At 29.9% G+C, this 12340-nt stretch overlaps 1 protein-coding gene across 1 annotated transcript in view; it reads left to right on the top strand.

Moving 5' to 3' along the window:
- Positions 1-12340, top strand: part of Fife (regulating synaptic membrane exocytosis protein fife) — a 200828-nt gene that overhangs the window by 49758 nt on the left and 138730 nt on the right. The window lies entirely within an intron of this gene.

Genomic DNA, 12340 nt, shown 5'->3' with positions numbered 1-12340 from the left:
GTGATCTATACCAGACTCAGCTTAGCGTCAAACACATCCTTCTGGATTGTCAGAAATATGGTGATCTGAGGAGACAACTAAAAATACCGAGATCACTGGAGCAATTGGCCCAACCTGAGCAGCTGAACCTGCTGATTAGCTGCCTAAAGTCCGCAGACCTAATTCAACATTTGTTACAACATTAAGAAAATGATTATTTAAAAAAATTATAATGAAATTTATATATGCTGTTAATGTTCCTATAGCACTTAATGTCTTAACCCTTTGTAATCCACCCTAAATAGCCCAAGAGGTTGACGGGTAATAAACAAATAAAAAAATAGTATTTTTGTAAAACCGTCAAGAATATTTGCACCTGTGTCTTCAGATTATCATCATCAAATTTTTCAGCAGGTTTGCTATCAATATAATTTTGATTTGTCTTAGCAAATATAGGGCACTATTCTCACTATCGATCGTGCCATTAAAGTTAGACTGTTATACTGATAATATTTTAAATTAGTTTTCTTCATTAATCCTACCATATTTCACGGTTAATGTGTTTAGAACCCTTATTCACTTCTATAAACTCACAATTCTATAGAAGGCCTAATATACTTTTTAAAATCATTGTATCAGTCATCATTGACGAATCAAATCCAGTTCAATGTTCTCTTTCTTCAATTATTTTTTCTTTCCATTAGCAGTAACAAACCAATATTTTAACGCTGAAATATGAGATAAATAATCCAAACAAAATCGAGGCGTGCTAAGAAATATAAACGTGGTATGAGGAAATGATGGTTAGTAGTATGTTTATGGTAAAATTCTAGTATTCCTACTATTAAATTTAAAAGAAATGTAGTTTGAGTAATCTCTCTATAGTATATTGCTTTTATAAATCTATATTTTTTGATTATTTATTAGTCATATAGTCTATTGTTAGCACTAAATCATAATCCTGAAAGTTTCATACACTGGCACATACTGACACTTTCTGAGTCACTATTCAATTCGTCTATAACTAAAGTGTTAATTTTCAATCTTCATTACACCTGTTACGATTCTACCTATTGTTATATTTTTCTTCTGTGAGTCTTATAAAGTTCACATAGACTGAAGGTATTATTTTTACAATATAAACAATACTTTCCACATTTCCAAACAATTTTTGCTTGTGTTATCTTGCTAGAAATTCCTTGTCGAACCCCATATGCAGTAAATTACATAAAACGCTATTAAGCATTTTATTTATATTTATCGAGCAATATATCTCGAATAGAGCTAACATCAAAGTGATCCTGATTCGTCACCGCTTTGTATGTGACTATCTCTTTTAGCTGAATTAAAAATTATATTATTTATCAATTCTAGGGAGATTTTAGCCACAGTGCTCATAGTAATGTTCTCTCTAATGCGATATAGATTCTGATGGTAACTATGAAGTTATTGCTGCCTTGAAGATGATAATCTATACCGTGCAGAGTCTAAATTGAAGATTGAATCTTCGCATTATGGAACGAACACTGAATAAATATTAGTAAGTTTTCTCGGTTAGAATCTTATACATAATTTTTTTAATATCGTCTTACTGACTTACGGGAAGAAAACAGCAATGTATTGAAGGGTGATGATATTAGGAATTAAACATTCTGGAGATTATTATAAAAATACATTTTACAAGGCTATATTTTTAGCTTAATTGTTGTAGCCTTAATTGCCTTGCTTTAATTGTTGTAGCCTTATTTACACATTGTTGGTTTTTCACGACTTCCTCATTAAACATTTTTTCAAACAGCTTTTTGAGTTTTTTGTCAGTTAGAATAGTTGAAATAAATTTGAACAAATAAGTAATATATCAAGTGCCTCTATATATTATAATAATTTTTAGATTTAAAAATGCATTTACATAAAAATACAATACGTACAATATACAACAATCAAAATATTTTCGACCTCTTTTACAACTACATTTCATCTTTCTGGAAATATTACAGTAGCGTGCTGAAATATCGATGTTGGTATGGCAGTTATGCCATGCGCCTGCCAAACTATTCTGCGTCGATCTGATTAAGTGGTAGATCAGAAGGCATTATGTTTGGCGAGTGCGCTGAATGCCACAGAACCTTTTCAAATTTACACTAACAACATAATATATGCCATAATATATATCGTCAAAATTTAGTTTATTAGTACTATATATTTAGTTATTAGTAAATAATAATTTTGAAAATGTAGAACTATTATGCCATATATTTAATGCAGATTTTTAAACTAAATATTAATCAAATAGCTTCGTTTATCGGGCTTCAATCACAACACTTGAGGTCATATACTATCTATATGTAAGTATCGTTTGAAATGTTTGAAATTTCTATCTAAAATTATACATACATGCCACGATCTAAAATTTTGATAAAATCAAACTTTTCAAGCAAACATTTCGCTTCTAAACTGGTGAGTGGTCAACTTAAAGACCACAGAAGAAGACATCTGGTCTTCACAAGCCTGTGAACTGGTACATACATACATTGTTTGAGGTCATATACTATCTATATGTATCTATCCTTTGAAATGTTTGAAATTTTTTTCTAAAATAATACATACATGCCACGATCTAAAATTTTGATAAAATCAAACTTTTCAAGCAAACAGGTGTTAGTTATCCTTAGCTTGGTAAGTATAATTAATCGAATTATTTGATGTATACTATATTGGGTAATGTTAGTTCTTTGTAACTAACTTGTTTGTTTAATTATTATGTAATATGATACACTCTGTCAAACATTTTATTGATATTATTATTACTTTACTTTATTCTTTAAGAACATATTTCGTTAGTAGTTAGTAGATCCTGAAATAGTATATAGCCCATTTCCTACTGTTAATTCGATCAAAATACTCTTTGAAAATAATGTTTACAATAACATTTTATTAACAATCAATAATTAAATATGGAATAGTCTCAGATATCACTTATAAATATCTTTCCAATAGAACAAGAAGAAAGAGATGCGATGTACCCTTTTAACTTACGTTTGGTTTGAATGTAGTTGACGAATAATTCAGTATGCATGAGGGTTAAGCTTTTTAAATTTGAATAAGCTTTTGACTTTTCGGGGTGGAGAATGGTATATCAATAGAATATTTACTTCTCGCACGTATACAGTATTTATTGAAAGTCTATATTAAGCATCACAATTATTTGATGGTTGTAACAGTTTAATAGTCTATAGAAGAATATAATAGTCTCTACTAAAGATAAAATATAATAGTCTCTACTAAAGATAGCGAATACGAAGTATTGGATAATGTATTCTAGATCAATATTTCAAGGTCGAAGATATAAGTTATTAAAAGAAGAATTATGAAATAATTTTAAGATAGTTATGCGAAAACTATTTGCTAAGTTTTTAAAAATCAAAATAGCGTCTATAAATTGTATCATTTATTATTAAACATTTGTTAAGAAAATATCATTTGTAAACATCACCATAAATATGTAGCCGAACAATATAAAATTAATTAAAACTTACAATGAAAAACATTAATTTTAACTCTCATGAATGGTTATTTTGATAGTTGATAAAGAACATCACAAAAAGGTATTGGTAATAAATATAATAGAAATGAAACTTGTTGGACTTTTCTAATGTCAAAATAAGTGTCAAAATAGAATAATAAACGTATATGCTAGTAGTGAAACTATTTGTCCTTTCACCTGTTGAATTTGACTTCGGTAATCGCAGTTAAAGACTGAAGTAGTTAAATTAGACAAATGTAATTATATTGACGAAAATGTTGCGAAAATCCCGAAAAGACACATAACAGGAAACATAACAATTATTTTATTACAATAGTATGCTTTTTCACGTACCTCTCGGGTTAGTAGCTTAAAACAAAGCTTATGTACACAACACATTTTGTAAAACATAACTGATTTATTTATAAACCTGTTACATTAAAATTTAAATTCGGCCTCAGACCAAATTTGCCTTCAAATAGAATGATCTGATATAATGTTTTGTTTATAATGTTTCCTTCTTCCTGTTGTATTCCTATGTAGCATAAACGTGTTCGCTTTGATAGCACAAGTTATAAATACAGATTCCAATAAATGTTAGATAAATAATAGACTTTGTCTGAATTTGATGAAGGACAAGGTCAAGGTTGAGTTCAGGTTAAATCTTGAATAGGTTACGAAATGGGACCCATATTATATAGATAGGATTTGAATTATAACAGGGTGGAATTTCAAGCGATAGAGTTTATAAACTTAACTAGTTCTGTGTATTCTGCTTAAACCCTATCAGGTATTAGTAAAGAGAAATATATATATATATATATATATATACAATTATATACATTATTATATATATAATTATATATATATATATATATATATATATATATATATATATAGATTGAATTCCTAAACGGTTGGACATTTTTTATGTGTTTATGTGGATTCGAGAATGGTTTATAGTTATAATATAGTGAGTGCGTGGCTGCTATAACGTTTCACGAGTTTTTAAAAATATTTTCGATTTTAATTGGCACATATCGGACAGAGTAACATTGTCATGGTAATCGCCGCAATAATGGCATGTACATAATTGCGAATTATAGATACCTATCATTTAATTTCTTATGGGAATTGATCAATAATGGGTGTTACATTATTTAAGATAAGACTTTAAATTTAGGACGTTTTTTTAGTTTTTAATAATTTCTCGCTGGTAAATCGTTTACAGTATTCTTTTGTTGCCTGACTATGGAGAAGGTTTATAAAAATAACTGGTTTCATTTGAAGGGATTTTGCTAGGTGATTTGTTAACACGATGTTAGCAATTTTGGCGAGGATGAGGTTGGTATAGAACTGCCTATATATGAGAATATTTCTTACGAACCATGGGGAAATGATTCGTTTGAGAGCTGATCATGATTTGCTCTATCCTATTGCGTACGGATTGGGTATTATTGAGAGAAGTTTTGCAATCGCCGATAGTGGAAGCAGGTGTTGTCTTGATAAATGTATTGATTTACTAAGCTGTTGTGGTATGAAGTAATATCTGGATAATATGGAAGGGGGAGTAAGACAATGGGAAAATGGCAACAATGAGATCTCTATTGTTGCACTTCTGAAGTAGTGTGTAAAACTTTGTTATTTAAATGCCTTTGAGTCTCAATACCTTTATTAAGTCATATTGTAGACGTTTGCTCTGTTTGAGCATGACATAAAATTGATAGCAGTTTTTTCACACTAATATGGAAATCACAATCGCAACATCATTTATTCAACCAATGTGAATTGTTATTTACATTATAGTCATATAAGATACTGCTGGCTTGGTAGCCGCAGTTTCCATCATGGTATCATGGTAAATTTATGCTAGTGTTTGTCGTTTAAGCAATAGCGTAAAATCCGAAAAGGGAAACAATTCCATTTAAACCAGTAACCAGTAATATTGGGTAAGAACGTTTTCTTCTGTAAGGGTTTTAAGTTTCTCACTCGCTAGTAGGTAGGCTTAATGTTAAGGATGCCGGTTCGAAGCCCACGTTCCTTATTTGGTAAAAAAGATACTTTAAAAAAGAAATAGATTGTTAAAGGGCACAATATATCAACAATACCGTTTATTGCTCAAGGTATTTAATAGAAAATATGATAAATTATTTGTGATATCAAGCAAATAGTTTCTAATAACTATTTCAATACTGTTAAATGAATTAAGGACGATATATATATATATTAACATTCCCTATTATTGTGATTATTATAAATTTTCATGTGAAATATATTGTTCAAAAATATACCAGGTCTACCGGAAAGTCATTGCCGGTTTTTCTAACAGATGTCGCTAGGCTTACGTATGCAATGTTATGATTTGATACATATGTCATTTTGTTCTGCTGACATCATGCTTCAGAGCTATACATGATATATTTTGCGAAAGTAGCAACACCGTTATAGATTTATACCTTTAGAATATGTCAAGTTTGTGCCTGAAAATGTGCATATACAGCACAGATTTTCTTGAAAATTATTTAAGTTTTGACTCCGGTAAAAAGTGTTAATGACTTTCCGGTACACGTCTACCAGATTCGATGTAGTCACTAGATAATCAACAATGATGATATGGAATTAATGATAATTATATGAAATGAATCTCGATAAATTAGAATTTTTATTATTTTCTAATATAGGTTTCAAATACATCAAGAAAATTTGGAAAATAATGCATAGTAAACTTATAATAAGTTTAAACATTTATTGTACATACTGTTTTATAATAATGTATATAATATTAAAAACAATTTTTTTCATAGTCCTTATATTATAATATATTAAAATATCACTGTATAATTATAGGTGCACATTGTGTTTTGTTACTTTTGTTGAGGAGTGATAAAATATATAATACTTACCAGTTTTATTTTGCTTTTGAAAGGTCAGTTTGCTTTCTTCCTCCCAAGAGGTTTAATAATTCAAAACTACCGTGGCTTGTTTAGGTGATTTACTCCATGCCCCCAAACTGTGATTATTTTACTCCAGGATAGGCCTCGAATAGGGAGTGGAAATATGAATGTGGAAGCGCTTACGGTATATTGCCCCCCCGAGAACTTAAAATAACTTTAAAGATTATTGTGCCGTTTGAGAGAACGTAGAGCCGTTTATTTTCTTTCAGATTTGAATCTGTTCGGAGAATTTGTTATATACGATTCGGTAATCAAAACCAAACAGAGTGGAGTTTATGTAAAGGAAAGTGAGTTGTTTTAATTAAAGAGCCGGAAATATGTTCATACAATTAAAATATCACACAATCAAAATTTATAAACGGTATACAGTTAGAATTATTTTTACATATACAGTCTATTCAAAACAGTAGTGACACGGGAGACCTGTCAAAATGACGCAATGTTGCCGCATTAACTCTGAGTTTTAGTACATTTTGGCTCTGACATGTAACTAAATTTTAATATAAATAAAATAATGGAACTAAATGTTATGTATTATAATTTATTTTAACTGTATAGTACATATAATGTATACATTATCGAAGAGCTTTAATTGATTATATAGCCACTATTATTTACAGGTTAGAGTTGTTTTATTATATATACATTGAACTTTTGTCCACACTAGTATAGGTAGGGTTCTAGGTGCGTTTTTTATGTAGTGGTATCCACCGAAGACCTAATCCACCTAATTAACAATTGTATATCTGAGTAATGTGTCTTATTTTCATTAGAGAGCACATTTATGTTTTACGCTTAGTTCTTGTTTCTTTCGATGTACTGTATCCTTGTAAAGTCATTATGAGATTACTATATTTATTTTTAGTTTGTTCTGTTACTTTCTCTATACATCTGTCTCGATAAAGTTATATTTAAACGCTGCACTCTCAATGCATTTTGCCATATCTGCAAAACAGTTAGTATTATATCTTCCCTCATACATGTTAACAAAATGTTCATGTATATTCTGAACAATAACAAAACAATATGCTCATAAAGCTTTCACACTCTATAATAAAATTTCACACAATTAAAGAATATTAATTGTATACTGACCTTTAGTTGTTTCCTATTTCATCACCCTGTCTTGGTAATTGTCAGCATTGAATCATAAATAAACATTCATTAAGTTTTATTCAATCACTGCCACTTTCAGAAACACTAATCAAGTTAATAACTAAGCTGTTTATTTCCAATTTATCAAAAACTTGCTCAATATTCTACCATTTGCCAATTTGTTCTTCAATGTGTCTTTTCGAGCTCACACAAACCGAAGATGTTATTTCCGACAATGTTTTTTTCCGTAAATCCATACAGTTCTGGTTTGAATATCCTTTTCGACTTGAATGTCTATTGCAATACCCCATATCAACTTAATTGGATTAAATATGCAGTGATAAGGAGGAAGACATAATACTCTGTGGCCATAACGTTCAGTAATTGATCTACCATGTATCTTTTCTCAGGTTTATTTCCAAAAAAGTAAACTGCATAAAATGCAATTAAATATTTAATATATACTTACTAAGTTATGACTAACAAATTTTATGTTAGTTATGACTAACAAAACCTAATCGATAGTTATTCCAACGCTTACCTTTTTCCATCAACTTTTGTTGTCGTTACACTATACTTATTATCATCTTGCCATGAGCGACCCAATGTACCATTCTGGAAAATTAATGTCTCATTTAAATATATAAATTGATATAATTCTTCCTTGACTTTGTTATATGTTTTTAAAAATTCTATTCTTTTAAAAGCAATCTCTGGAAGTTTTATTAAACCCTTTCGTGAGTTGTCTTTACACCACTTAAATTCTATATTACCCAACAGTGTATGAAGAGATGTTCTACATTCATCAAATATATGTTATGGCTTTTTATGGATACATTTCAGACTAAAACTTTTCTTTGAAATAATAAGTAATAACTCTCTGATCTTGATTGGTCACCTGTTTCGCATAAACACGGTTTTTTTGGTGGATTTAGGTTTATATTGTTTTTTATTTTTTTGAGATATTTTAGTGACCGCCCCCGTACTTAATATTCAGTTTAACTGCAACGCGCAAAAATTATTTTCAATAAAATTCGCGGCGATTTGTAATCTATCAAAACAAAACGTTAAAATAACGTATGCCGATTTACAAAACGTAATTAAAATATTTTGAAGAATTTTGCAGACTTTTGACAAACGGACAACTTTTGCAGGCTCTTTCGGTTACATGATAGAACTTCTCTAACAGCATTCTATCTGTTTTTAAATACAATAAAATGAGAAGGATAATATTGTCAGGACTGCAAAACTAATTAACAACTTTAGACAGACACATATTGACACACGTGTCAGTACTATTTTGAATTGACTATATATTATGTTCTCCTATTACAAAGTAATAGAATACATTCTGTTATAAATAGATATATGTTAGCAGATATTATTCGTGACTCACTATCCGCTATTTATGTTGATATTATATAAATAGGTATTCCTATCTGTTTAGTACTACAGTAAGAAGACTACTGTCAAGTTTGGTAGGTACAAACGTTGTGAAATTAAATGCAAACGCTGTGAATTTTCAAATCAACCATCAATCAATCTGTTCGCAAGTGTTTTACGAGCATAATACTGCATTGCATCTGTTTTGTACCCCCATGTACTTGCTTTAACCCCCATTGTCGCTTTGTATCGCTATTCAACCAGTTCTTTCTGTTAAATAAAAAAGATTTTTAAAGTAAATAAAAATAAAAAAAGTAAAATAAAATTAATGTAACGTAAAAAAAAATTGTGATTAAAACTGTTTCACAATTTATTTTGGTCAGTATTCATTTATATCTGGCGCAGTTAGCAGGATACTGGGGAGATCATGGGGTTCTCTGTTCTCATTCGAATTTACTTAATTAACCGGAATCAAATTAATTATCAAGAAAATAAGACAGGTCGACATTAGATTGGCAATCGTTCCGCAGTTACTCGAAGTATTTCTTGGTGTAGTTAAGTGGAGTTGGGAACGTGAGCTAAAGTCTGGAATATGGACAGAAGCTGACAGTTCGGGGTGAATGGTCACCAAAATTGGATTATAGTAGCCCAGTTTCATAGTCGTAGACTAATCTGGATGTCTGAAATCTCGAATCTGGATTCACCAACACTTCGAAAACCATTCCATAGGGGACCATGGAAATTTGGATAGAAACAGTACAATTTCGAAGATCTTTATATGCAAAAGTGACGACGCAGGAATGGGTGATACTAAGACTTAATTTTATTTGAACTATAAGCTGTTTAGTCGGGACAACGACCATGTCCATCCCTGTGGTATTTTCATTAGGAGGGAGATGTTAAATTATACGACTAGTACTGAACAAGCTACGGACTGAGATCTGTGATATGAGGGGTCATCTGTTTTCAATGGTGATACGAGTGAAATATCTAAAAATAGACGTCGGGATGAATTTACATGTTTTTACACTCAGCGTTGCTTTATATCGGCTTTCAAAATAATGGATGGCAGATCCACAATCCAAACCTGATGACCAACATTTAGTAAACTAAAAGCAGAAGAAACGCAGAAGAAAAAGTGAAAGGAGAATCATTACAACTAGAAGCCAATAAAACTGTTATAACAATGAGAAATGGGTTGGATAGAAAAATATTAACAAAGTGTAGAAATTATGTTGTATTTTCCAACAGAATATTAACCGTTCTTTTTTTCTTGCTAATATACTTTACTAAGTTAATTTGAGTGCATTAAAAAGGGAACAGCCGTATGATCTCTCTTACTGACTGAATGATGCGATAGGGGAGAAGCCTAAAGATAGGGTTTGGTTTAAATTAGAATAGATTAAAACACTCCGGTTTTAGCGCTGTTCAACAAGTCGCCATTTCTTCCCTTAAAATAGTTTTGAAAAAAATTAAAAGTTTGTTAATTTTATTTTAAAGCTTTTGATTTCATTAACTGATATAATAAGTGATAAAAAAGCTTTTAAACAAATACACTTCTAAACTTTTTATTTATTATATGGAATATAATTTAAAATGCGAAATAAAAAATGATACATATAAACTCTCCAAACATGTAGAAGGTACCTTTAAGCTGCTTTTATTACGGTTAGCTGTTAAATTAATGAATATAAATGTAGATCCAGATGCTATACTTATTATGGTAAGATAAATTTATGATTTTGACCTATGGCAGGTTGGAAACAAAGAAATATGCATGGTATATTCATTTTAATACTAAAGGGTATATTACAAGGGTATATTAATATATATGGTATATTTTTTACTTTCGCCATATAATTTAAAAACCTGAAAATGTTCAAGCCAGTTGTTAGAGAAAAACTTATTAAACAAAAATCTAAAGACACATCCTAGAGATCGTTGTAAATTGAAATAATTTCTCCGAATCTAGCCTTGAAAAAAAATATGCAGCTATATTTTCAAACTCTTAGTTCACTCATTGTATTCAGAGTCTATTTCAATTATTAGTTGCACAGATAGATGAAGATATACGAAAGGTATTCTTCAATTTTAAAATTTAATCAGTTTGTTGGAAAGTTATACTCTTCATAAAGTGATCAAAAATGTTAATATTTTTATATGAAAAATATTAATTATTAATTTTAGTTTCTTCTTGTTGAGATGTTGTTAATACTATACTATTAAATAATAAATAATATTGAGCATTAATAACATAGAGTTTAGAATTTTTTTATAAATAATGATAATAAATTATAAATAGTAACAGCCTTACTTAAGAGTAATATAAAAATTATTACTTTTAGATTTCTTATGTTTTTCATATTCAATTTCTGCATTCTCCCTTATTGTATTGTATTTTAGTAATACAGTAAATAAAATATTACAAAGTATATAAACCAAGCATCTAATTTTGATTTTGACATTTTATATGATTTTATAAATTCTAGAATTGCACGGGAGCAAAATGTACTAACTTTTCGGTGAATATTAAAAGGATTAGCATACGACTGTCTTCATAATCATAATTTTACTGCGTTACGGTAATGTTTAAGCTGTCTCCATACATTGAATATATTTTTTAAAAGGTGATAAGATAAGTAAGAAATGATTTCTTCCTAACATGATAGTTTCTAGAATATTTTTTTTACCTGTTTGGCCTACGGGATTTTACAATTTTTTAAAGTAAATTTGTCCATAGCTTTAGCTTTTGTTTACACGACAAAAAATTAACGAAAAAAACTCACATAACCCCCAGATTAATAAGTCAGATTTCGTTGTAAGTATTCCAGCTTGCATCAGGGTTCTTGTGTCCCAGGAATTATTAACAAGGTTTTTGCAAATGTCTCAAAGTCGACGCCGTTTTTTATACGCCAACAAAATGTTTGATCAAGTTTAGTACCATTTAGTACCTCTTATACATTCATTCCTGAAAAGAAGTGCTGCCAAGTAAAATTTGGCAATGTAATTTGCTTTTGATAATTATTTTCTGCTGAAGTTACTCAATGTTTCCTGCTCGTCTTGGCTTCCTTCAAGTTTATGGATACAGATAATATCCAAATTGATAGAGTTCTTATTGTCAAGCTCTAATAGGTTACACGGCTCAGTATCTAGTTCGACCACTATATCAGTACAACGGGGACGGCGTGTACAATTCGCTATTCCAGCTACTCCACAGCACTTGACACCCTTCCAAGTAGAAAATGCTGGTAGATGAGCATGTTTATATGAATCCCAATAAATACACAACAGATGTCGCAAATAGTCAGATTTATCAGTTTAAAAATGTTCTTGCGTTTTCAATACTCCCTATTAGCGCAGGCAGGTATGCGTTTGTGAGAATCATTATAAACATTACGAATTACAA

The sequence above is a fragment of the Rhynchophorus ferrugineus genome, unplaced genomic scaffold (genome assembly GCF_030347505.1).
Source record: "Rhynchophorus ferrugineus isolate W39M unplaced genomic scaffold, kcgeb_rfMv2 rfM6, whole genome shotgun sequence".
Lineage (NCBI taxonomy): Eukaryota > Metazoa > Arthropoda > Insecta > Coleoptera > Curculionidae > Rhynchophorus > Rhynchophorus ferrugineus.
Note: the sequence above shows the minus strand (reverse complement) of the source record. Positions and strands in the feature narration are given on the sequence as shown.